Source organism: Caretta caretta, chromosome 8, assembly GCF_965140235.1.
Source record: "Caretta caretta isolate rCarCar2 chromosome 8, rCarCar1.hap1, whole genome shotgun sequence".
Classification (NCBI taxonomy): Eukaryota; Metazoa; Chordata; order Testudines; family Cheloniidae; genus Caretta; species Caretta caretta.
The window spans coordinates 36,137,596-36,164,523 of record NC_134213.1 but is presented as its reverse complement, the minus strand read 5'-3'; the positions used below and the strand labels follow the sequence as shown (position 1 = coordinate 36,164,523).

Genomic DNA, 26,928 nt, shown 5'->3' with positions numbered 1-26,928 from the left:
TGGAAGGGACTTTGAGAGGCCATCAAGTCCTGCCCTCGCACTGAGGCAGGACCAAGGACACCTAGACCACCCCTGACAGTTAGAAAATTGTTCCTAATATCTAACCTAAATCTGCCTTGCTGAAGATTAAGTCCATTACTTCTCATCCTACCTTCATGGACATGAGGAACAACTGAGCACCATTCTCTATAGAGGAGCCCTTAACATATCTGAAGACTTATCAGGTACCCCCTCAGTCTAAGTTGGTCAACACCTAACGTGCCCGGTTTCTTTAACCTTTCCTCATAAACCAGGTTTTCTAACCCTTTGATCATTTTTGTTGCTCTCCTCTGAACTCTCTCATATCTGCCCACATATCTTCCAAAGTGTGGCACCTGGAATGGGACACAGAACCCCAACTAAGGCTTCACCTGTGCCTTGAAGAGCAGGTCAGTTACCTCCCATGTCCAAAGGGCACATCAAAACAAAGGTCTTCAGCCCTGCTGGGCTCAGCCTGCGGCCCCCTCCTCCCAGGCTGGCTCCCAGTGACAATGGCCTGTCTCATTGCCTCACCACTGGCTTCTGGGATCCAGGTAACCCAACCATCCAGATCAGGTCTATCCTCCTGTGCAGGGCATCGGACAGGCCTCAGCCAGTTCCTAGCTTGAGCCCAGCATCTTGCCTCCCATCAGAGCAGCCTGAGCACCCTCCTTCCCAGCCAGCCCCAGCTGCTGGGCTTTCCTCTCCTTGAGTCTAACACTCAGCACAGGTGTAGCATGACAGGGCTGGCTAGCCACAGGTCTCCTGGCCCTTACATGGGCAGGCTGCCCTGTTACAGGGTACACTCACTGCTGGGGGTGCTGCCTCCTGGCCACTCAGGGGATTAGCTCCTTCCAGGTCTGGGGCCCCCTTTTGCTGCCTGCTGCACATCCTGTTGTCACTTTCTTTCTGTCTCTGCAACTCCAGTTTCTCCTTCGTGACTTGGCCTTCCAGACAGGTCACTAGTTGGGTTTTCCCCCTTGCAGGGTATCAGTCTTTCCTCACCACCACTCTCAGGCAGTTTTCTCTATGGCCCTACATCCCCAGTAGCTGGTAGGAGAACACTGGCCCACCCTGTACTCCAGGTTCCAGCTCAGGGACACATTAGTCAGCAGCCAAGGTCTGTTCCCTCCTGAGCCTTGCTACCTTTTCCCTTGGCCTCTTCCATACCTTCTAGCTTTCCCTCCCTACCTCTTGGTTTGCCAGCCCCACAACACCCTCTTCCCATAAAGTAACAGTAGGCTACCAACCTCTATAGCCCTAAACACCCCTCCCTTCTCCCAGGGAGTGACTGCTTCCTGCCTTTATAAACCCAGCTCAGCTGGTGCCTCTTCATCTAAGCTCCCTCATTTGCTCAGGGGATTACTTAAACCACCTGATTCCCCTCAGCTGTGCCCTGTCTGGTTAATTGGTTCCATTCTTAGCCTACATTAACCCTTTCAGGGCAAGTGTGGGTGAACACTGCATCACACAGAGATACTTTTCATTTAGTTTTGTTTAAACCATGTCAAGGTACTGAAAGGTGCTGGATTGACCATCCCACACTTAAGTTCTCCCCTAATTATCCTTGTAACAGGTATGGCATGGGCAGTAACCATCGAAGCATCTCCTCCCATGACCAACCAAGGTGGCTCAGCAGTGCTGGAGGGAGGGGACTGCCTATGGACGTAAGAGGGGAGCTCTGTCTCCATGGCCCTTCCACTCCTTGTCCTCTCTGCTGAGACAACAAGAGGGCCAACCAGTTCCAATTGTGATGTGGACATAACCACTAGGACATGATCTGAGACCAGGCATTTCATTTCTGGTAGGTCGTCAAAGAGCCCTCAGGGGGCAGTGACTTCAGCCACTATCACCCTCAGCCCATTTGTGTGCCCAAGCTCTACAGTGTCAGTGTGGACAGAACTACGTTCACTCCTCTATGTGCTCTGTAGAACCCCGCTAGCATGTCTGCTGTACATGCTGTCGCAGTGTATCTGAGCTGGAGATAGCTACAACACTGACAGCGAAAACTTACCGCAGGAGCTCTGTTAAACCTACCCTAGATTGGAGACAATTAGTCCTTCGTTTAAGAGGATAATTGGTTTAAAATAGAACAAAGTGGTTCAAGGAGAAAAAACTGACACAGGGCCTGATCCCAGACACAGGTCAGCTCCCAGACTGCTACGCTGGGCATCACAAAATGGGGAAGAGATGGCCAGCCCTCTGTGGAGATAGAGGTGGTTAGGGACTATTTAGAAAAGCTGGACGTGCACAAGTCCATGGGGCCGGACGAGTTGCATCCGAGAGTGCTGAAGGAATTGGCGGCTGTGATTGCAGAGCCATTGGCCATTATCTTTGAAAACTCGTGGCGAACCGGGGAAGTCCCGGATGACTGGAAAAAGGCTAATGTAGTGCCAATCTTTAAAAAAGGGAAGAAGGAGGATCCTGGGAACTACAGGCCAGTCAGCCTCACTTCAGTCCCTGGAAAAATCATGGAGCAAGTCCTCAAAGAATCAATCCTGAAGCACTTGCATGAGAGGAAAGTGATCAGGAACAGCCAGCATGGATTCACCAAGGGAAGGTCATGCCTGACTAATCTAATCGCCTTTTATGATGAGATTACTGGTTCTGTGGATGAAGGGAAAGCAGTGGATGTATTGTTTCTTGACTTTAGCAAAGCTTTTGACACGGTCTCCCACAGTATTCTTGTCAGCAAGTTAAGGAAGTATGGGCTGGATGAATGCACTACAAGGTGGGTAGAAAGCTGGCTAGATTGTCGGGCTCAACGGGTAGTGATCAATGGCTCCATATCTAGTTGGCAGCCAGTATCAAGTGGAGTACCCCAAGGGTCGGTCCTGGGGCCGGTTTTGTTCAATATCTTCATAAATGATCTGGAGGATGGTGTGGATTGCACTCTCAGCAAATTTGCGGATGATACTAAACTGGGAGGAGTGGTAGATACGCTGGAGGGGAGGGATAGGATACAGAAAGACCTAGACAAATTGGAGGATTGGGCCAAAAGAAATCTGATGAGGTTCAATAAGGATAAGTGCAGGGTCCTGCACTTAGGACGGAAGAACCCAATGCACAGCTACAGACTAGGGACCAAATGGCTAGGCAGCAGTTCTGCGGAAAAGGACCTAGGGGTGACAGTGGACGAGAAGCTGGATATGAGTCAGCAGTGTGCCCTTGTTGCCAAGAAGGCCAATGGCATTTTGGGATGTATAAGTAGGGGCATAGCGAGCAGATCGAGGGACGTGATCGTTCCCCTCTATTCGACATTGGTGAGGCCTCATCTGGAGTACTGTGTCCAGTTTTGGGCCCCACACTTCAAGAAGGATGTGGATAAATTGGAGAGAGTCCAGCGAAGGGCAACAAAAATGATTAGGGGACTGGAACACATGAGTTATGAGGAGAGGCTGAGGGAGCTGGGATTGTTTAGCCTGCAGAAGAGAAGAATGAGGGGGGATTTGATAGCTGCTTTCAACTACCTGAAAGGGGGTTCCAAAGAGGATGGCTCTAGACTGTTCTCAATGGTAGCAGATGACAGAACGAGGAGTAATGGTCTCAAGTTGCAGTGGGGGAGGTTTAGGTTGGATATTAGGAAAAACTTTTTCACTAAGAGGGTGGTGAAACACTGGAATGCGTTACCTAGGGAGGTGGTAGAATCTCCTTCCTTAGAGGTTTTTACGGTCAGGCTTGACAAAGCCCTGGCTGGGATGATTTAACTGGGAATTGGTCCTGCTTTGAGCAGGTGGTTGGACTAGATGACCTTCTGGGGTCCCTTCCAACCCTGATATTCTATGATTCTATGATTCTCTGTGCCGGCACTTGGGGCAGGAGACAGAGTAAGTGGGGAAAACAGTCTCAGGGCTGCTCTAATTTACACTCTGATTCCCATGGCAGCTTATGAGCCTGGGAAGCAGAGAATGAACAGAATGGAGTGCGCTCTGACCACCTTTCTGCCATGCTTCCAATTCACCTCCTACATCAGGGGCTCTGCTGAGGACCAGCTGAGGCGATCAGGTGGAGACACATTGAGCAGAGACGGTACAGGGGGAGCTTGCACTGCCGCTGTAACCATTTTATGGGTAAATAGAGAACTTAAACCCTCACACATTTCAGCAGCACTCCATTCACTTTAAATGCAAATATAAGATCCTCTCTGTTCCTACTCTCCCCACCCCCAAGACCCTCAAGTCCCTGCTTTTATTTCCATACGGTAGGTCTCTACAGCCATTTGGCTCAATCCATCACCAGCACCTCTCTGCCAGGGTCATTACGAGAAACACCTTTCTGATCTCCAGCTGTGAAGTAAGTGGGCAAGAGCTCTGAGCTTGGAGACCGCTCATAAAGCTCCTTCTTTGGAGGAATTGGCACCGCTTTGGCTAGCGGTCTGCCAGAGTAAAGTCCAGCACACTAAACCAGACAACATAGAGCAATTAATCAGGCCAAGCTTGGCATCTTTCTCAGTTCATGTGATCAATGATTCTGCAAACAAGTATAAAAGAGGGTTCTTTCGTGGCTCGTTGACTTTGCTGTTTAAAATTCAATAGGTCACTTTCTAACCAGCCAGAAAAGAAGCAGCATTGGAACAAATGAGCCCTTCCTCCCCTCCGTGGTGCTAGTTTGTATGGAGGGAATTGTCCAGTTTGAACTTGGCACACAAACCTCTGAGCTGTGGTGGAAGGACACCAAAAGGCTTGCAGTATATGTCAGCTGCTTCTTTGCCTTGCTAACTTGATACTTTCCTTGGCAGAGATGCAGCATATATTCGAACCTTCCTTTTCAGCCTGAACTGAATGAATTCAGAACAAATCAGTTGCTTGGTGAATCTCACCTGTTTGTGGTCCATCTGCAAACAGGTTGCAACTTTCTCATTATTGCAAACTCTTTCACAATCTTTCCTGAGTTTCTTTTACTCTCTGGCTTGCTGTTGGAGCTTTGTTCTGATTGGTCACAGAAGCTACATCTGGTTTCATTTCTGAGTGTAATTTTTTTGCAAATGCTGGCAAAAGGTGAATCTGCAACTTGCTTTCCATCAGTTCTCGAGTAAGAGAGTGTAAAATGTACTTTGTGTGAGCATTTGTACTAATAAAGTCCTCAGTGTGAATGTGCACAGAATGGAAAAACTTAAGGGACAACACAGCTGACATGAACTTGTTTAAACATAGGAGTAGATATTTGTGGACTCTTTTTGTATAGCTCTATTTTTAACTAAGAGAGGGAGCCTATTTCCTGGGGCTTTACCCAGCCACCTTAACCTCTTCAATTTTTTTTATGAGAGGCTACTCAGTGAATTTAGCAAGTTTTGTCCTTGTCTTTAGTTCCACTCCTTTCCCCTTCACCCCAAGATCAAGGGCAGAGGCAAATATTTCACAGTACATTTATTTCCTTCACTAACCCTTTGTTAAATTGTCCTTCTGCTTAGATAATTTCACCAATCCCATTCCTTAAAAGTACAATCAACCGACCGGTCACTGGGAGCTACACATCCCCCTCTGTACCTATCCACAAAGATATGCACTTGTCCACAGCTATAGAGCCTTGGCTATAGCTACGCACGCTCTAGAGACTCTTGTTCAACCATCGCAGACAAACAGGGCGGGGTTTCTTGAGGGATAAGGAAAGTGAATCAGGAAAAATATGGGCCCCCTTTCCTTGTGGGCTCAGAGCCAGTGTTATGGGTGTGAGCCCACATATGCTGCACACATCCACCTCCTTCCTCTCCTTCTTTAACCCCATTGGGGACCATGATAGGGAAAACATTGGATTTTGTTTTTCATATATCTTTAAAAATTAGTTTAAACTAATCCGACTCTTATGATTACTGCATGACATCACTATAGGGCAGAGTTAAGGTTTTTAGGATGCCTTACATGAATTACCTGCCTTAACATATTTGGATTTTTTTTTTCCAGAGTAACCTGAACTCTGAATTTCCTGGTTTGGCAGTTGTTGGTTTGGGATCATTACAACATCCCTCCAATGTTATTTTACCCTGTCACAGGCTGCCTGGAGCTTGGCTCAGCCTTGCCTCTGAGCAGACAGCTATCCCCCAGCTGAGTGTGTGGGTAACTGGATTATAATGAGTGAGCCCTGCTATGGGGGAAATCAGAGAGATGACTGCTTAAACAGAGCTGTGAACTCAGTCAAAGGAAGCAGACCCAAGAAAGGAGAGTGAGGGAAGGTTCCCTGTCTGGGAGGGGCCTGGGGAAGTCCAGCTGAAGAAACCCAAAGGAGTAGGTCAGTTTCTTGTCGGGTAGGATGACCAGATGTCCCCATTTTATACAGACAGTTCCGATTTTGGGGGCTCTTTCTTTTATAGGCACCTATTACCACCTACCCCTGTCCTGATTTTTTACACTTGCTATCTGGTCACCCTACTGTCAGGGGTGGGGCGGGGGCTTGTAAGGAGCTGGAAGTTCCCTGAGAGAAGCTACCAGAGTCCCCTTGGAGGGAGGCAGTGGGGAAAACCTACTGGGAGAAAACAGGGTAGGAGAAGCTCTGCAGGGGCTGGGAATAGGGGTCAAGGAGCAGAGAACTTCAAAGGAGTTATTAGAGATTTATTTGGACCTTTGGTCACCCCAAAAGGGGACTGAACTTTCCAGTGACCTGGCTGGAGACCAGAAGACTCGGACAGAACCAGGCCTTTGATGAGCCAAGGAAGTATCCACCAGGGGGAGCTAGAGGGGAAGGCCCCTGCAACATTGCACCCTCCTAGGAGGAGGTGCTATTATGGTAAGAGGAACTGCTTACATACCCCTAAGGAGGAGCTGAGAATACAGATCAGTAACTTAACTGTTTTTTGTCTGGGAATTTAATCCAACTCCCCTATAGTGGGCTAATAAGACTTCAAAGGACTTTCTCCCTGTCATCCTAAGATCTTTTCTTACTCCGTCTCCTCCATGACTCTGCTCTATTCAACACAAACTTCCCTGTTTGATTTGTTTTCTGCACACCTATTAGCCGACATGAAATGGCACTTTCAGTTTATTGACCCAGCCAGCTCAAAGACCCAAATCGCTCACAATGTGTTTGCTTTGCTCCTTGTAATTTCCTGCAGCTCTTGCCTGGCCATCAGCAAGCTTGGAGATCTTCCTTTGAGACTTGTCTAGATCAGTTTGACATGCCACAGGACAAACAAAAGGAGCGGAAACACACCAGAAAGAATGGAAGGGGATTAGAAAAGAACAACAAGAATGACTAGGGGGATGGAGGGAGGGTGGCTTAAAAGAACTACAGCTGGTGGTTGGACAAGAAAGGGTAGTGACGGCCACAGGTGGCTATTTCAAGGGTGTCAGCAGCCGCCTGGAAGGAGAGGAATAGTTTAGGGTTATTCAAAGGGAGCTAACTAGGGAGGGTGGGATGCAGCAGAGCAATGGGAAAACACTGGCTTACTAATAATCAGAGCAATTGTCCATCAAGTGAGTCTCTGTTGGTAGAACAGTCTCCCAAGGGAGGTGGCAGAACACCTTCACCTGAAATATTGAAAACCAGGCTAGACAAAGCACTAGGAAATATGCCAGCGGGACCGATCCTGCCCGGGCTGAGCCAATGGAACGCTTCCACTTCTAACAGCTCTGAGTCAGACCATCTCCGTGCCCCGAACAAGGCCCTTTTTAGCTAGAGAAGTTCCACTGGGTGGTCACCCTTTGTTTCTCTCTGATCCCACAAGTTCTCCCTCCCCCGCCACACACTGTAATGGCTCATCACTAGGGTCTCTAATCTTGGAGACTAACCAGTTTTCTGCTAATACAGTGGATTATGCATGGCTGTATTTCCCCTGTCTGCCATGGCAGACATTACAAAAGAACCCCTAAAGTTAAATAAGCAAGCCTTTCCTCCTCATTAAATCATGTAGCCTGTCTACTTACATTAGGCTTTCCGAGGCATACCCTCACTAGATCCAGGCTCTGTTTACGCCACTCAAGCATCGTCCATACTAGCTGTTCTGTATGCGGGGACACTGGGGCATTTTCAGCCGGGATGCAGACAAAAGAAGAAGACTGCAGAGCCTTAGTTGCTAATGGAGCGATTCAGTGTGAATAATTAGAGAGGCTTTTGTAGCTAATTGGATCTGAACTGTACTAGCTATCCAGTGCAGAAGAACGGTTTGCCCTCCCCACCCTGCCCTCCCCAAGATGGCCAAACAGGCCTTAAAATAAACCATATCCTGCTATCTCCATATTCACCTCCCTTCTGTTTATAGTCTTCATTCTCCTCCCTCCCTCCAATCAGCCTGCTCCCTCACAATAGCCCAGCTCCTATAAGGACCTGCTGTCCTAAATTAACCTTGTGACACTCTCAGTCATTTTCCACAGGTGAACTGTGTCTGCTTGACACCTGGCTTGACTGGGGGGTTTCTGGCTCTCTAGAGTTTCCCCTATGTGGAGCACAGTGCCCTTCCAACCTGCAGCCACCAGCTGCAGACTTTTCTTTTGTGATAAGTTGCTGTTTACTTTCAGCTCTCTTTTTGTACAAGCAGGGAAATGAACTATTTGTAGGGGCAGGTCGTGCTTCACCACATGCATCCCAGGGAGGGCTGAGATCAGCGGAGGCACCTGCTGGCAGGCCCTAGATATATAATCATGGCCCAGGTGGGAGGCAAGGCTGTAGATGCAAGGCATGCTCCGAGGAGGGCTCTTGACTCTGGATCTCACTCCTTCCAGTGGTTTGATCAGAACTAGGGTTTGTCATCGTCTCTGCTACTAGGCTCAGAGCAGCCAGCCAAGGCTTTGGCTAGTCTAATGTGGTCTATTCCTCCTTCTTCCCTTTTCTGTTTATATTAATCTTTCACCCAAAGGCTGGGCACTTGACACGTTCTTAAAATAAAATGTACACAATGGGCAAATTCCCTAGTCACTGGAGTCTGTGTAGCTATGGGGACCCTGAACCTCACATGCTGTCCAATGGCATTTCCACTCGGTGGCCAGTAGTAGTTTTGTTATTGGCATATATGACTCTCACCACTGTGTACAAGTGAATATCATTGAATGACACAGAATCAGTAGCCTCCAGATGCAGGAGAGCTCCCATCCACTGGACATCTTCCCCCCCCCCCCCCCACCACCACCACAAAAAAATAAATAAACAGACCAGATGTAAACAGCTGTATGTGCTCTCTGCTGGGATGGTGCTGGGGAAAGCTGCCTGCCAGAGATGTCAGCTGCTAGGACAAGTAGGAAGGCAACATCAGGAAGAAGGACATGCAGTCACCAGACTTTAGAAAAGGCAAAAATAGACCATCCTGCTAGAAAGTAGGACAAGCCTACCCAGAATAGGACATCTGGTCACCACAGCGGGCGCAGCATCTGAGTATCTCCGAGACAGCTTCTCTGTACACACAGCTATCACTTGGGGTGGGAAGCAGTGATGGGAAACGGGGTGGAGAAAAAGCAGCGTGAGGCTTTAATGGTAAAATGTTGTTGTGCTTTTCAAGTTTACTGGAATGTTGACATCTCTACTGACACAAAGTTAACATCTGCTGCTGGCCGGCAAATTGTCTGTCGGGCAGAAGTGATTTCCTATACCCTGCATGCAGTCTGTTGTGCAGAGCAGCAGCTCCAGTCAGCACAATCCCCTTTGCACACCTCTGTGTGTCCTGTCCCGTCCCGGCCAATCTTCATCACATGATAAAGATCCTGGACCCTAGAATAAATGTTGTCTAATGGTTAGCTGTGGCAGAGCTAGGCTTAGAGCCCAGCTCTGCCACAGAATCACTGTGAGACCTTCGGCAAGTCACTTAACCACTCTGTGCCTCAGTGTCACCATCAGTAAAATGCAGGTGATAGTACTTTAGTGCCTCGGGGGAGTGAGTAAGACTGAGATTCATGTTTGTTAAGTGTTTTAAGACCCTTTTGATACAGTAGCCCAGATCCTGAGCTGGTGTAAAGCAGCCCAGCTTCACTGTAGTCCATGGAGCTAAGTTGAGTGAAACCAGCTGAAGAGCTGATTTCAAAGTGCAAAATGTGTGAATGAGTGATGGGGGCTTAGTGCTGCATTCATGTTCAGAGGCATTGCAGTGAACCAGCCATGGGTTGTACCTTCTTTCTTCTTCAATACACTCGTAAAGTAGCCAGGAGGTTTTATTTAAGACAAACTACCATAGCCACCAGAAGAGCTCAACTAGGATTTGAATATGGGATCTTTCATCTCCTAAGCACAAATTTTACCATCGCAGTAGCAAAACACTCGCTAGCTTGTGCTTTGCCTCTCTGTAACTTAGGCCAGCAGGATGCTCTCCAGAACTCCCACAATTGTAGCAAGGGTTAATCTGGCTCCTCTCACACCCAAGTGCCCCATGACACTCAGTGCTCACCTTGTGTGTTCTTCTTTCAAAGGCAAGTGTAAATCAAATCTCTAGTATTAACTAAGTATTGCAAAAACATCCTTATTTTCAACATGACTGCAAGGGCTTGTCTGCTATCTGAACCTACAGCAACATAATCCATTCCCCTGATAGGGATATGGACTAATTTGATTTTTTTTTTCTCCTGTGAAATGGTGGCTATGAATTAAATATCAGGCAGCATGAGGAATACTATTATCTATTGTGGAATGTACAGTACATCCACAACCTGCCTCTCACTCCAAGCCCTCTAAAGAAAAGACACAATCCACGCTGCACAGTACACTACATTGGGATGGTTAAATGGCTAATGCAGTGTGACTCCAAAAGAAATACCTTAGGATAGGACTTCATGCATCTTGTATTACAGTGTTACTCAAAACCTACTGAATTATGTGACTCCATAATGTACTGTATTACAGTGTGGCATTAGCTGACTTTGTGTCTATACACTCTAGAATACGGCACAATGTGACAGTAAGCAAGGCGAGACTCGAGAGCTAATATTCCATCAAGAGGAAAGTTGTATTGCTCAGAGCAGCCAGCTGTTTTCAGTGGATAGTGCTTAATCTGAATGTCCCCATATCTTTCATCACATGTGTGTATTTTTAGGGGACTAGATGTGCCAGGTGTCTCTGACTGACGGAGCATCTTGCTGAGTGCCTCTCCAAGAGTCGGACAAGGGTAAGGAATAGCTCATTGGGACTCAGCTTAGGGAAAACGGAGAAGATGCCTACAGGGTGCGGAAGCAATGACAGATTACACGAGTTGAGGCTCTGACCCAAAAACTGACTGTGCTCAAGCCCAAGACTGGACAGGGACCAGAATTTCCATTCCCCAGGAAATTCTCACCTTTTAAAAGAAAAAATGTTGTTCAGAACCAGAACAAAAAGCTAAAATTTCAAAATTTCCCATGAAATGAAAATTCCAAAAACCTTTTGATTTGGGACCACTGAAATGTGTTGTTCCGAAACTGTGTCCTTTTTTGATTTTTGTTTTGACTTCAATAGGACATTCAAATATTAAATAGAATATTATACAACTTAATATTAACTAATGGAAATATGTTAAATGTATTTCCGATAGAAGAGTCAAAACAATCTGTATCCAAAAGGAACACTACAACTTTTCCAACACAAAAATTTGGTTAAAATTGACATGTTCCTTCAAAACTTTTCCATTAAGCTGCATTTTTGGAGGGAAAGCTGTTCTGTCAAAAAGTTTTCAACCAGCTCCAGTTGACAGCAGCTGATGATCTGCCCCTATACATCACATGCCTGATTTAAGGGTTTATGTCCCCATTTGATATGCTGGTTCTCAACTAAGGATCTTGTTGGATCCTCACATGCTGCTAGAGCACTTATCTTCTCTTGGCAAGATGGTCTTGGCTATTTCCTGTAGATACAAGGGGCTGAGCACACTCACCCACGCCTTTGTAACTCAGGGGTGAACTACATTGGGTACACTTTAAGGCCACTTGTAAAGTGCAGCCAGCACAGAATGTCTGTCTATAAAGAAAAGGAGTACTTGTGGCACCTTAGAGACTAACCAATTTATTTGAGCATGAGCTTTCGTGAGCTACAGCTCACACAAGTACTCCTTTTCTTTTTGCGAATACAGACTAACACGGCTGTTCCTCTGAAACCTGTCTATAAAGAATGTTTCATATAGGGTATGTAGCTGTTATGGTCTTGTTTTCTATGTACTGCACCTTTAAATTTCTTATATTGGTGCAGCTTGTTCCAAATGAGACACACACACACAGCTCTCTTGTGAAGACTTGACCTTGATTCTATCTTGTTTTAGATCCCATCCTCGTTGCTGGAATTCTTGTTAGGATTTTCCCTGCACAAGGAGTAACTTTACTCTTTTGGTCTGGTTAGAGATACAGCCCTGGTAATATGAAAAAGCTTGTGGCACCCAAAGCTCAGCACTGCAACCAGATTTTAAAAGGCACAGCATGTTCGGCTAAAGGCTCCTGCACCCTATTTTATATTGCAGAAACAAGAGAACAGAACAGTGAGCAGTTTGCCAGGCAGTGGCCTGGGGCAGGAAACACAGGAAGAAACGTGCAGGTCCTCCAAATTCAGGAACTTTCACTTCCACGGAGCTCTGTGGAAAACTGTCATCTTCCATATCACTACAGAGAAGAGAGAAGTCTTCACAGGGTAAGCCATGGGCTGCTCGCCTGATCTGCAGAAAGCTGTCTCCAGCAGCAGCATGGGTGTCAACTCCTACAGCTGTTGCCTCATTCACCTTAATGAGGTGTTAACATCTGGGACTCCTTGGTGGCTGTTTGGTGCAACACTGCAATCGGCAGTTTTAAAATAACACTGGGCCAACTCTGGAGCTCCTGACATAGGCAAGTAGTTCCATTGATTTCACTGTGAAGGAAAGCAGGATTTAGCCCACTGGTTTTCCAGAAGAAAAACGTCTTCAGAGGAACTTTCCCACCACACTGACCTTGGTGGAAAGAGAGACAGATTCTCAGACCACTCCTTGGAATTTCTCCTTCCTCCAGCAATTTACTCTTGTGGTGGCTGACCCGGTGCACGCTGAAGTTAATGGAGTGCCTTAGAAGGTATGTCAAAACTAGGGTTGCTTTTAAATGTCAAATTAACTAATTGCCAATTAACTCGGGGTAGTTAACATGTTTGTATGGCAAGTGTGCACACTCCCCAAACACTTGATCCAGGTGACAAAAGTTTGTGCTTTAGGTAGAGAACATTTATCATGTGGAACAAATTTCACTATGGCCTTGTCATCACAAGGGAAAAAGGTGTGTTCACTTGTGCTAGCTAATGTGTGGTAAGTAACAGGAGGTAAAACCCCAGTGAAGGCAAGGCAGAGTGCAGTTCTAACATGAGTTAGCAGGTCAAAGTAAACTCTAAGGCCTGAAGTTAGGTCAATCCAGCTACACTGCTCCCTGAGCAGTGTATCCATACCCACCTAACTCCGGTGTAGACAGTGCTAGGTCAATGGAAGAAATTCTTCCATCAGCCTCGCTACCGCCTCTCAGGGAGGTGGATTGCCTATGCTGATGATTGAGAATGTAGCAAAGAAATCTTTCCTCCCAACTGTTTGTCAGGCCTCTGAATTCAATAGGTATTACCACAACACCAAAGATTTTTTTAAACAGTCTGACTAAGGCCTTGCCTACACAAGTGTTTTTTCAGTATAAGCTAAGGTATGAATGTAAACTGATAGTTACACTGCTATAACTCTCCATGTAAATGTTCTGATATAAACTGGCTTTTCTTCTGTTTAGCATATGTCACTTGGGAAGCGGTTAAAGGTAAATGGAAGAAAAGCCAGTCTTATATTAGAGTTAGGGTTGCCACCCATCTAGATTTTACCCGGACAGTCCAGGCCTTGATCTGAGTCCAGGTGCCATTTAGGCTTGCCAGGTGCCTGGTTTTTTACTAGAAAGACCAGTCAAAAGGGGGACCTGGCAGTACACCTGACCTGACCCCAACAGTCCGGTTACCACGGGGACAGGGGAGGCACTGGGTCATTAACCCATGCCAGCCCCTGCTCAGCTGGGACTGCATCTTGCCTGCAGGCAGGCTCCTTGTCAGGCTGCAGCAGCTCCTGTCCCAGCCCTGGAATGGAGGGAGCCCAGCTAGGGAGGGGAAGGGAGGTGGAGACGATCCAGTGAGTGACAGGGGCAGGGTGAGGAAGCGAGGAACCGGGGTGGGGCCTTGAGGAAGAAGCAGAGAAGGGGTGAGGCCTCAAGGGAAGAGGTGGAGAAGGGGTGGAGCCTGGGGGAAGGGGCTGGGCAGGGTTAAGGTCTCAGGGGTCCAGTTACCAGCAATTAGAAAGTTGGCAACCCTAACCAGAGTGTCTTCATGGGGAGTTTCAGGGGTGGCAGGTTTATATAATTTTTGGTGGTGCCCAGAACGGGTCCAAGTCCTGCCCCCACCCCACCTGCCTTGTAAGCAGATATATATATTTTTTAAATAATGTAAAAATGGTCTGGAGACAGTAAGCCTTTAAGAGTTTCCCTATATTGCACAATGTGGAGGTTTGAGGGGGGATGAGGGCTCTGGCTGGGGGTGCGGGCTCTGGGGTGGGATTGGGGATGAGGGGTTTGGGAGGGGCTCAGGGCTAGGGCAGAGGGTTGGGATGCGGGGAGTGAGGGCTGCGTGGTAGGTCCGGGGATGAGGGGTTCATTGTACAGCAGGGGGCTCAGGGTGGGGCAAAGAGTTGGGGTGCAGAGGTGTGAGGGCTCTGGCTGGGGGTCTGGGATGGGGCAGGGCTGGGGATGAGGAGTTTGGGGTGCAGGCAGGCTTCCCCGGGGCTGGAGCCAGAGAGGAGGACTCCACAGTCCTCCCAGCCCACTCCCCCGGCAGCACACTCACCCAGCATGGTGTATATGCTCCTAGGGGCCAGGCCCCTCTCAGGTCCAGGAAGCCCCCTTGCCTCCACTGTGGTGGGTGCCGGGGGGGTCAGTGGGCTGCCATCACATGGGACCTCGTTCCCTGCTGCAGCCTGCTGGCCCTCACCATAGCCTCATGGGGTATGGGGCTCCCCCTTGCCCAGAATGGGGCAGGAGTAGTGGCTGCGGGCAGGTAGGTGGGCACAGATCACATGGTTGGACACTCACCCAAGCCCCAGCAGCTGCTTAGGTGAGGTCCAGACTCCGGGGGAGGGAAAGGCCGGGGGAGCTGGGGCTGCCAATCATGTGTGTGCCTTCTCCCCTCCTCAGGTGCAGCAGCTGCCTCAGCCTGCCAGTGGCACCGCTCTTGTGTTGTAGGCAGCAGCAGTGGGCGGCGACGAGGGAGCTCAGCGCAGAGCGGCAGGGCAGCCACCCGCTTGAGACAGGGATGCTCCGGGCCGGGGGAGAGACCCGGCTCTGAACACTAGTGGAGCTGGGCCCCCGGGCCCTGAATATTCCTGGAGCCTGGCCACCATAGGCCCATATAACTCACCACCCCTGGGGAGTTTTACCACTATAATTATACCTGTCTAACTACATCTAACACAAAACTCTGTGCTGATGAAGCCTAAAAACAATCCCTTCCTATTAGTTGTCCATAGAGTTTTCCTAGAGTAGCAGGGTAGATTAGATCTGCATTTCTATTTGAAGAAAATCAGGAAAAAAAATTGTTTCTGGCTTCCTTTCTGCATAATAATAAAGCAAACAGAGACACTCTTTGGATTTCTTTTGCTGGTCACCTTTATAGAGGGCAGCAGGACTACAGGTGTAGTGAAAGTCATAGGCACCAACTCGGTGGGTGCTCCAAATAGTGGATGCTCAGCAACTACCAGACACCCATCCATCAGCTGTTTGGCAGGCCAAATCAGTCGCTTGGTGGCAGGCAGAGGGAGGCAGGAAGAGGCGGCATGAGGGTGGGGCTTTGGGGCAGAATGCACCCACCCAGAAAAAAGAAAGTCAGCATCCGTGCTGAAGGTGACCTTGGGCATTTTTTAGTCAGAGGTGATCGTGTTATTTAGCGGGGAGAGAAGGCGGGAAACATCACCACAACCAAAGGATAAGCTCTCCATATGGAAGTTTCTCCTTGGCTCCAGCAACACTCACCCGACCCAGCCCCAGGGTTTTATTTTTAATGTAGCTATATCCTCATTCATAGAATCATAGAATCATAGAATATCAGGGTTGGAAGGGACCTCAGGAGGTCATCTAGTCCAACACCCTGCTCAAAAGCAGGACCAATCCCCAATTAAATCATCCCAGCCAGGGCTTTGAGGGCTCAGAGGGGCTTGTCTCTCTCCGGGGTGGCAGGGAACCACACCGCCTCACTACAACCCCACACGTAAAAATTCCAACAAAATTAAAACATTTTGTATTGATAGGTTTCAGAGTAACAGCCGTGTTAGTCTGTATTCGCAAAAAGAAAAGGAGTACTTGTGGCACCTTGGATTTGTGCTGGAAATGGCCCACCTTGATTATCATACACATTGTAAGGAGAGTGGTCACTTTACATAAGCTATTACCAGCAGGAGAGTGGGTTTGTGTGTGTGTGGCGGGGGGGGGGGGGGGGGTGAGAAAACCTGGATTTGTGCTGGAAATGGCCCAACTTGATTATCATACACATTGTAAGGAGAGTGATCACTTTAGATAAGCTATTGCCAGCAGGAGAGTGGGGTGGGGGGAGGTATTTTTTCATGCTTTTTCATGCTTTTTCATCTTTTCATGTATAAAAGATCTTCTACACTTTCCACAGTATGCATCCGATGAAGTGAGCTGTAGCTCACGAAAGCTTATGCTCAAATAAATTGGTTAGTCTCTAAGGTGCCACAAGTCCTCCTTTTCATTTTGTATTGATGTTTTTTGGAAACATTTCATTTTTTTTAAATTCAGAAAATTGCCTTCCGTTTCAAAACTTCCTACAGTTTTATTCAAATAAAATGTTTTTAAACAGCTGGGACAAGCTAAATCTTTTGTTCAACTTGAAGTGAAGCTTGGTTTTGTTTTTTTTACTTTTTGGTTTGCTGACTTTTTTGTTTTTGTTTGAATTTCAAAACCCGCAGCCAACTCCCAGATCCGTTAGTTATTCACACAGCTCCAACCATGACGGCAGTACTTGGACGTACTGTGCCCTTGCTTTGCACAGCTGTAAATGACCACACAAGGGGGCCTGCTCTAACCCCAGAACACTGGAGAAGCTCAGAGTGCCTCTGGCATATGCAGATGTGCCTGACTCTATCTACCTACCTCAACTCTCGCAGCACTAACCCTGCATGGTGGCCTCTATTTGCCCTTAGTCAGGGGATCAAGTGCACACTCCCAGGTTGCAGTTAGAAACGGACTCTGCTCTTTCCTCCCTGCCCTTCGCAAGGTTCTCGCAGCGGCTCCTCACATTTCTGCTCTCGTTGCTGGTGCTGTATCCTTCTGGAATCCCCTGCCAGAGCCGGCTCTAGGCACCAGCAAAACAAGCAGGTGCTTGGGGTGGCACATTTCTAGGGTGGCATTCTGGCACCAGCCATGCCACCCCTAGAAATGTGCCCCCGCCGCCTCAGTTTACTTCTGCCTGCTCCCCTGAGCACACTGCCGCCGCTCCGCTCCTCCCACCTCCCTCCCAGGCTTGCTGCGCGCGAAACAGCTGTTTGGCGCGGCAAGCCTGGGAGGGAGGGAGGAGAAGCCGAGTGGCGGTGCGCTCGGGGGAGGTGGCGGTGGTGAAGCGGGGGTGAGCTGAGGCAGGGAGCGGTTCCTCTACCCCCCCATTACTTCCTGTGCTCCCCGCCCCCGCTCACCTCTGCTTTGCCTGCTCCCCTAAACGCGCTGCCTCTCCCTTGGCTGAGAGGGAGGGGGGAGAAGCGGAGCAGCGACGTGTTCAGGGGAGCAGGAGGAACGGAGGTGAGTGAGGGCGGGGGGGGTTGCGGGGGGGCAGCCGCAGGAAGCAATGGCTGGGGAATGCTGCACGCCTGGGGGAGGAGGTGGGGCCAGGGATTTGGGGAAGGGGTTGGGAAGGGGCGGAGTTGGGAAGGAGGGGCACAAAGAAAAAAGCGGGGGGGGGGCCCAAAATTGTTTTGCTTGGGGTGGCAAAAATCCGAGAGCCGACCCTGCCCAGTCTCTGTGACATCCTCACCTGTGTTCTGAGCTCCTCCTGGTGCAGGGCATCATGCTTGATATGTCCCAGTAGGTCCATCTTTCCTAGTTGAGGCTGATCCCGAGTGATCCAGCCAACTGCAGTGCTCCCATCTCCCCGTTTCTTGGATGTGGGGATGGGCAATTCCTCTTCTCACCCGCTGGGATGTCACTGATGGATCTCGTTAGCCCACAACCATCAGTTGGGTCTCTGGGCCAGTGAGTCTAGCTGGCCCCCAGCACACATTTAGTAGGGCTCAGCGGTGCCTCCTTGGGGATTCCTACCCATCTCCTTTGGGAGAGGCTGCACATTCACAGCCCTGGGCAACAGCCTGTCAAGAAAGCTAACAGTGCATTCGACCCACTGTCCATCTCTTACGGTATCTCTCGCCTGGTCCTGCGTGGCACCTTCCCTCTGCCCCAGTTCCCCTTGGTGCTGGTAAGTTGTGGCTGGCATGGAGCCCATGCTGCAGGAGCCCCGCCCAGCACTGATTAAGCAGGGAGGGTGTTTTCCCCTAGACCCCTCACTGCTCCAGAGCCCGGGTGGCCCAGTCCTTCCCGGTGCCCTTCAGGACTCTGCTCCGGCTCCTCCAGCTGCATCCCAGGCGTTTCTGGTTTCCACTCACTGAGCCAGCAAGGTTCTCGGGCCCCCTCTGGTGCCCAGACCCTGAATGTGCACGGGTACAACAGCCAGAGAGCAAGGCTCAGCTGTGCCATGTGCCCTGCAGAGCAAGCCAGCCTGCTTTGGGGACATTAACCTCTCCCCCCGAGACACAGCATGGTAGATGGAAGGCTCTGCCTGTCACCATGCAGACACTCCCCTAGTTACCTGAGCTCTCCTCAGAGCAGGGAGCCCCCTTGTCTCTGCTACAAGGCAAAGAAACTTGGGGCCTGATTCTCCTCTTGCTTCTACCGGGGTGAAATGGGCTCCCTCCACTGCCAGCAGTTGAGTTCCATGGAGTGGGGTGGGGTGCTTGGGGGAAGGGACGAGGCAGGCCCCGCGGCAACAGTATCAGCAAACTAAACAGATGGCAAAGCTGAGGGGAGGGATTCAAATGAAATGGCACTGCAGAGGCTGGCGCAATCCCATGCTACCATCTCTGGTGATATTGGGTGTTTTCTCTTAAAGCCCCAGTTCCTGGAGTCTTAGGAATAAGTGAGAATCTCAGCTTCTGTTGGAGGGCAATGGGGAATTTCTAGCCCTGATGATTCTGGAGGAAAACTGGATAAGATGACACCTACAGGCTAAGACACCGAAGGGGTGTCAAACAGAACACAAATTCATTATAATTTTTTTTCCAAATCTTGTGATTTTTAAGCCTCTCTTGATTTTGGAGGCCTGATTCCTGAGTCTTGGGGGGCTGGGTTTGGCGACAGTGCACGTCCAAGAAGGAAGAGGAGAAGGGGCACCTGGAATGGGATAATGATCACTATGAGAAAGCTACCGTCTGCCCTGAATGCAAGAGGGCTGGGAGTGTCTCTCTCTGTCACTCTGTTCCTCTCCTTTCTGTAGCTTGCTCTCTTTCCTCTCCATCCTCCAGTCTCAGGGCTAGAGGGTGGCTTGGTCCAGGCCCTTACAGGGACATAAGGTGGAGTAAGACATAGGTTTGAACATACTGGGGAAGATTGCTCTGGGCTCCTCTTCCTGGGGGGAGCAGTAGATGGACTGAACCCCAGTGTGCCAGCCAACAGAGGTCAGCCTGCCCAGGGAGGGTGCAGATTTGCTGCTGGAGTTGGTTAGCATCAAATTGCTGCCCCCTCTCATCCATGAGGGAGTCAGGGAGCAAGGGAGGAACAGTGCCACCCTGAGACCCATTCCCTCCCTATGCTGGTCCTTGCTCCAGGCTGGCACCTGCTTCAGTCAGACGACATGGAACACGGGCTTCAATCACGCTGGCTCTCTGGAGCACACAGCATGGTGGAGAACAGAGATGGGCAGGCAGGAAAGGAGCAAAGTTTCTGAGGGATTCAGGTGCTGAGGGAGAAAGAAGAAGGGGTTGGAGGAGGGGCTAGCGCTCTGCGTAACAGGGCTCTGGCCCTGTCATGGGGAGAGGCCTATCATCAAACCCGCTCTGCACATCACTTCTTCTCATCTCCAAACGGCAGCAGGAGCTCAAAGGGGGGGATGCGAGTCTGACAAAACCCCTCCCTGCTCAAAATGAGGTCTAGGGCCCTGGAACCCCAATGCTCCAGCCCCCCACCCAGCCAAGGGCTACAGCTGCTTAGCCTCTCCCTACCCAAGAGGAGCCCACAACACACCTGACTCTGCGGCGCCTCCAAAATGAAGACCGGTGCCTTGATACAATTCCATCTTCTCCACCCCCCTCTCACATTGGGGCTCTGAGGGCTAAGGGGGACTATGCAAAGGATTAGTGCAAGGCCTGGGCTTCCCCAAAGCCCCACTTAGCCGTATTTGGGGGGTTTCACCAGGCCCAGTGCTGGTTCTCTGCACAGGATGAATTTCCCCCAGCGAGACCAGAAGCGGAGCCCGCTTCCTTAGCCATCTTTCCACAATGTGATCTTGCTAAGATCCCATCTCCTCAGCACCCAAGACAGAAGGGGAGACCCCAGTGAAACCCCAGCTCCTAATCTGGGTGACCCCACCAGCAAATCATGGCTCTGGGGTTGATTTGCAGTCGAGCATGCATGCAAGTTCTCTGGCCCATCCTCCCTCTGCCTTGCCTGCTCCATTGATGTGGGCACTAAAATGTACAAGCACACATCTCCCCTTACTCCCTCAGGGGTCCGATGGAGGCAAGGGCGGTACAAGCATCTTGTCAATTTTAGCACATGGGCAGCTGGCATGGAAGAGAGCCAGCGGACAAGCACGCAGGGATGGCAGACCTGGCATGATCCTGTGAGCTGGAATGTATAGACTTCCCAGGAAGTCTGGATAGTGTCAGCTGGGCAGGCAGGGACTATCTCATGTCATATTTCATTGGCGCAAGCCGAGGAGAATGGAACCGGACAATAGTGCCACACGATCCTCCCAGCAATGAAGCACTTAGCATTCTGCACCCTGCCCGTGCCTCCTTTCTGAGAGGGAGAAGAGGGGCAGTGTTGGTCCAGCACATGTATACAGCAGGCAGGGACGTGATTTCCTCTCGCACTCCAGGCAGCGGTTACCCTGTATCCCCGGCGCGCAGCGTGATAGCTGATAGACAAGACATATTCTCAGCATCTACCTTCTGGGCAGGAGCCGTTGCTAGGAGACAGAACCCCGGGGAGTCTGTAGTGCCAGCGTGCGATCCCACAGCATCAGCGAGAATGGATGAAACCACTCAACGGCCCCGGGGGAAGGATGCCAACTCCTGAAAGGGCCAGCATGGAAAATGGGCCAGGAAGCTGCGAGACACTGGGTGGAAAACCACTCCTTGGTGCAGAGATCTTGTTTTCTGGACACTGAGAGTGGGGGGGAGGGGGAGGGGGGGTTGCTGGGAGACAGAGAGAAATTAGGTGAATCTAGAGAGAAGAGTTCTTGAAGGGTTAGGCTCAACTGAGAGGGAGAGAGGGGGGTACTCTGAAGGAGGATTGTCCTACTATTCTTCCCCTAAGGCCTGGGGAAAGACATCTTCCCCACCCTGTCACTGAAGGAACTAAAGGAAACATTGATGTTGCTTGGCAGCTGCTTTCAGGGGAGGCAGGGCTGGCTGTTTGGGGGACATGTGGACTGGGGAGCAAAGCACAGGGACTGAGAGACACAGTGCCTTGCTGCCACACCCTGTGCTGCAGTTTGTCTCAGTTTCCCCATCTGTAAAATGGGGCTAATGTCCCCAGCCTCCTGGGTCTAATTCATTTCTCTTTGCCAAGCGCTTTGAGATACTTGGGTTACAGGGGCTATAGAAAATCAGCATGCTACCAGTTTTCTTTCATGCTGATTATTTCTACTGTGAACTCAGCAAAAGCAGAACTGTCCCTTGAATTTCCAGACTGCTGGGGCCAGTTTGGGTTTTTCTGGGACACAAAGGAAAATGATCCAGTAAGAAGAAAAAGACTAACAGAGTCCCTCTTTTCCTTGGCTTTCTGGAGCTTCAGCTTCTGGGGGACATCTGGGGAAACCTAATTGGAAACACAGCTACTCCAGGGGAGAGTTCTAGTGGCTGGGGAGGCGGGGGTGGAAGGCAAATTAGAGATGAACCTTCACTGTGAAATGGCTGGCAGGGGAGGAATGCAAGGAATAGGGTCTGGTTCTATAACACAGCCATGCCGGCTCATACTTTACATGCAGAGGTTCCTATAGATAATGCCTCTAGGGTGTTGTTACACATACCAAGGCATCATGTTGGGTGAGGTGATGTTACAGCCTATTGCCTGGGGTATCAGCAAGGTTTTGAACCTTCAGCACCACAGCTCAGACCCCTCAAGCTAAAAATGTAATTCCCTTATCTGGCAGCAGTGGTAGGCTGTTATCCTCTTGTAGTCACCCATTAGAGAGAGATGTGATACAGATTCCACCAGTATGTTCCAGTCAGACTGGAGTTCTGGGGCACCTCATCTTCAAAAAGATGTCAACAAATTAATGGGAAGTTACAGAGCAGGAGGACCAAAGGGAACAAGCGACTGACTCATAAACAGAACAGGGGGGAATAATGGATTTTTCAGGTCAGTGACCAAGCTGAAAAATCAAAAATCATTGTCCTGTCAGCTTGTCCTGAAATGACAAGTTTTGGTTTTCCTTACCAAAATGAAAAAAATTATTTGAGGTCAAATTAAACAGCTTGTTGGACCCAAAACGTTTTGGTTTGGATTTGGGTGACTGTTAGCCCTTTTTTCCTAGTAGTTAAATTAAATTCCATAACAAAACAACATTTTGAAAAAAAAGTCTAAGCAAAACATTTCAATATTTGGGGAATCTGCCCTCCTCCCCGCCACCCCATTTTTATTCAGCCTAAACTTTTTGTCGAATTTGCAAATGGTTCCCGTTGACATGAAACTGCATTTTTCAGTGAATAAACTACAGTAAAACCTGCCAAGAGTGACTGCTGATGTCAGTTAGCAAAAATGGTTGCTTGTAAAAGATGATCTCTCATCAAAGGTTTACACACCAGAGAGTGGTGGTGTTCTATGGCCTCTGCAAGTGGTCGCTTGCGACAGGTTTCTACATAGACTTCTACCTAGAGTGCTTCCGCCGACGTGCACGGGCTGAAATTGTGGAAAAGCAGCATCACTTGCCCCATAACCTCAGCCATGCGGAACGCAATGCCATCCACAGCCTCAGAAACAACTCTGACATCATAATCAAAAAGGCTGACAAAGGAGGTGCTGTTGTCATCATGAATAGGTCGGAATATGAACAAGAGGCTGCTCGGCAGCTCTCCAACACGAGTTTCTACAAGCCATTACCCTGTGATCCCACTGAGAGTTACCAAAAGCAACTACAGCATTTGCTCAAGAAACTTCCTGAAAAAGCACAAGATCAAATCCGCACAGACACACCCCTGGAACCCCGACCTGGGATATTCTATCTACTACCCAAGATCCATAAACCTGGAAATCCTGGGCGCCCCATCATCTCAGGCATTGGCACCCTGACAGCAGGATTGTCTGGCTATGTAGACTCCCTCCTCAGGCCCTACGCTACCAGCACTCCCAGCTACCTTCGAGACACCACTGACTTCCTGAGGAAACTTCAATCCATCGGTGATCTTCCTGATAACACCATCCTGGCTACTATGGATGTAGAAGCCCTCTACACCAACATTCCACACAAAGATGGACTACAAGCCGTCAAGAACACTATCCCCGATAATGTCACGGCTAACCTGGTGGCTGAACTTTGTGACTTTGTCCTTACCCATAACTATTTCACATTTGGGGACAATGTATACCTTCAGATCAGCGGCACTGCTATGGGTACCCGCATGGCCCCACAGTATGCCAACATTTTTATGGCTGATTTAGAACAACGCTTCCTCAGCTCTCGTCCCCTAAAGCCCCTACTCTACTTGCGCTATATTGATGACATCTTCATCATCTGGACCCATGGAAAAGAAGCCCTTGAGGAATTCCACCATGATTTCAACAATTTCCATCCCACCACCAACCTCAGCCTGGTCCAGTCCACACAAGAGATCCACTTCCTGGACACTACAGTGCTAATAAACAATGGCCACATAAACACCACCCTATACCGGAAACCTACTGACCGCTATTCCTACCTGCATGCCTCCAGCTTTCACCCTGACCACACCACACGATCCATCGTCTACAGCCAAGCTCTGCGATACAACCGCATTTGCTCCAACCCCTCAGACAGAGACAAACACCTACAAGATCTCTGTCAAGCTTTCTTACAACTACAATACCCACCTGCAGAAGTAAAGAAACAGATTGATAGAGCCAGAAGAGTTCCCAGAAGTTACCTACTACAGGACAGGCCTAACAAAGAAAATAACAGAACGCCACTAGCAGTCACCTTCAGCCCCCAACTAAAACCCCTCCAACGCATTATTAAGGATCTACAACCTATCCTAAAGGATGACCCAACACTCTCACAAGTCTTGGGAGACAGGCCAGTCCTTGCCTACAGACAGCCCCGCAACCTGAAGCAAATACTCACCAACAACCACATACCACACAACAGAACCACTAACCCAGGAACTTATCCTTGCAACAAAGCCCGTTGCCAATTGTGCCCACATATCTATTCAGGGGACACCATCACAGGGCCTAATAACATCAGCCACACTATCAGAGGCTCGTTCACCTGCACATCCACCAATGTGATATATGCCATCATGTGCCAGCAATGCCCCTCTGCCATGTACATTGGTCAAACTGGACAGTCTCTACGTAAAAGAATAAATGGACACAAATCAGATGTCAAGAATTATAACATTCATAAACCAGTCGGAGAACACTTCAATCTCTCTGGTCACGCAATCACAGACATGAAGGTCGCTATCTTAAAACAAAAAAACTTAAAATCCAGACTCCAGCGAGAAACTGCTGAATTGGAATTCATTTGCAAATTGGATACTATTAATTTAGGCTTAAATAGAGACTGGGAGTGGCTAAGTCATTATGCAAGGTAGCCTGTTTCCTCTTGTTTTTTCCTACCCCCCCCCCAGATGTTCTGGTTTAACTTGGATTTAAACTTGGAGAGTGGTCAGTTTAGATGAGCTATTACCAGCAGGAGAGTGAGTTTGTGTGTGTATGGGGGTGGGGGGGATGTGAGAAAACCTGGATCTATGCAGGAAATAGCCCGACTTGATTATGTAAAGAGTTGTCACTTTGGATGGGCTAGCACCAGCAGGAGAGTGAATTTGTGGGGGGGGGTGGAGGGTGAGAAAACCTGGCTTTGTGCTGGAAATGGCCCACCTGTTGATCACTTTAGATAAGCTCTTACCAGCAGGACAGTGGGGTGGGAGGAGGTATTGTTTCATATTCTCTGTGTGTATATAAAGTCTGCTGCAGTTTCCACGGTATACATCTGATGAAGTGAGCTGTAGCTCACGAAAGCTCATGCTCAAATAAATTGATTAGTCTCTAAGGTGCCACAAGTACTCCTTTTCTTTTTGCGAATACAGACTAACACGGCTGTTCCTCTGAAACAGGTTTTACTGTATTACCCAGAAATGTTTTGCCTAGCTGAGTAGAGATTAAAGAAAGATTAAAATAGCCAAAGGTGCTTTGCTTGGTAAAGGAAAAGAATTTCAAATGGAGGGGAGATGTTAAAGTTTGGCTCCTACATCCATATTTAGACACCTCGATAAGCAGCTTGATTTTAGAAAGTGCTCAGCACGCAGCAGATCCCAGTGAATTCAATGGGCACTGGGGAAGTGTGTGTATGGGGAAGAGGTCAGCATCTCTAAAGTCACCATCCTCCCATTGAGGTGTGTCCTATTGAGGTGTCTAAATATGGGCTTCCCCTGTGAAGAAGGTGACTCACTGCCAGAGCACCCCCTTGTGGCCAGGTGTGGTGTGGTGGCTCTCTTCCCATCAGGTGCTCCCCGCCAGTGGTCATTCTGGTATTGCAGTGGGCTCTCCTCCTGTAACTCGACCCTCTGGCCAGATCACAATTTAGTCCACCCCCTTCTAGGGTAACAGACAGACCAACCACAAACAGTATGTTGGCAATAAGAAGAAAGCCAAGGAAAGTATGGGCCCCTTACTAAATGAGGGAGGAAACCTAGTGACAGAGGATGTGGAAAAAGCTAACGTACTCAATGCTTTTTTGCCTCTGTCTTCACGAACAAGGTCAGCTCCCAGACTACTGCACTGGGCAGCTCAGCATGGGGAGGAGGTGGCCAGCCCTCTGTGAAGGAAGAAGTGGTTCAGGACTATTTAGAAAAACTGGACGTGCACAAGTCCATGGGGCCAGATGCATTGCATCCGAGAGTGCTAAAGGAATTGGCGGATGTGATTGCAGAGCCATTGGCCATTATCTTTGAAAACTCATGGCGATCGGGGGAAGTCCCGGAAGATTGGAAAAAGGCTAATGTAGTGCCCATCTTTAAAAAAGGGAAGAAGGATGATCCTGGGAACTACAGGCCGGTCAGCCTCACCTTAGTCCCCGGAAAAATCATGGAGCATGTCCTCAAGGAATCAATTCTGAAGCACTTAGACGAGAGGAAAGTGATCAGGAACAGTCAGCATGGATTCACCAAGGGAAAGTCATGCCTGACTAATCTAATTGCCTTCTATGATGAGATAACTGGTTCTGTGGATGAAGGGAAAGCAGTGGACGTGTTATTCCTCGACTTTAGCAAAGCTTTTGACACGGTCTCCCACAGTATTCTTGTCAGCAAGTTAAAGAAGTATGGGCTGGATGGATGCACTACAAGGTGGGTAGAAAGTTGGCTAGATTGTCGGTCTCAACGGGTAGTGATCAATGCCTCCATGTCTAGTTGGCAGCCAGTATCTAGCGGAGTGCCCCAAGGGTCGGTCCTGGGGCTGGTTTTGTTCAATATCTTCATTAATGATCTTGAGGATGGCGTGGACTGCACCCTCAGCAAGTTTGCTTGACAAAGCCCTGGCTGGGAATATTTAGTTGGGATTGGTCCTGCTCTGGGCAGGGGGTTGGACT

At 49.1% G+C, this 26,928-nt stretch overlaps 1 protein-coding gene across 1 annotated transcript in view; it reads right to left on the bottom strand.

The window, feature by feature from the left end:
- The window catches only part of PSD2 (pleckstrin and Sec7 domain containing 2), a 172,434-nt gene extending 153,913 nt beyond the window's left edge, over positions 1-18,521 (bottom strand). Inside the window, exon 1 of the mRNA XM_075131390.1 lies at positions 17,902-18,521. The gene's annotated coding sequence lies outside the window, so the exon portion shown is untranslated. The remainder of the gene's footprint in view (positions 1-17,901) is intronic.
- Positions 18,522-26,928: the final 8,407 nt, after the last annotated feature.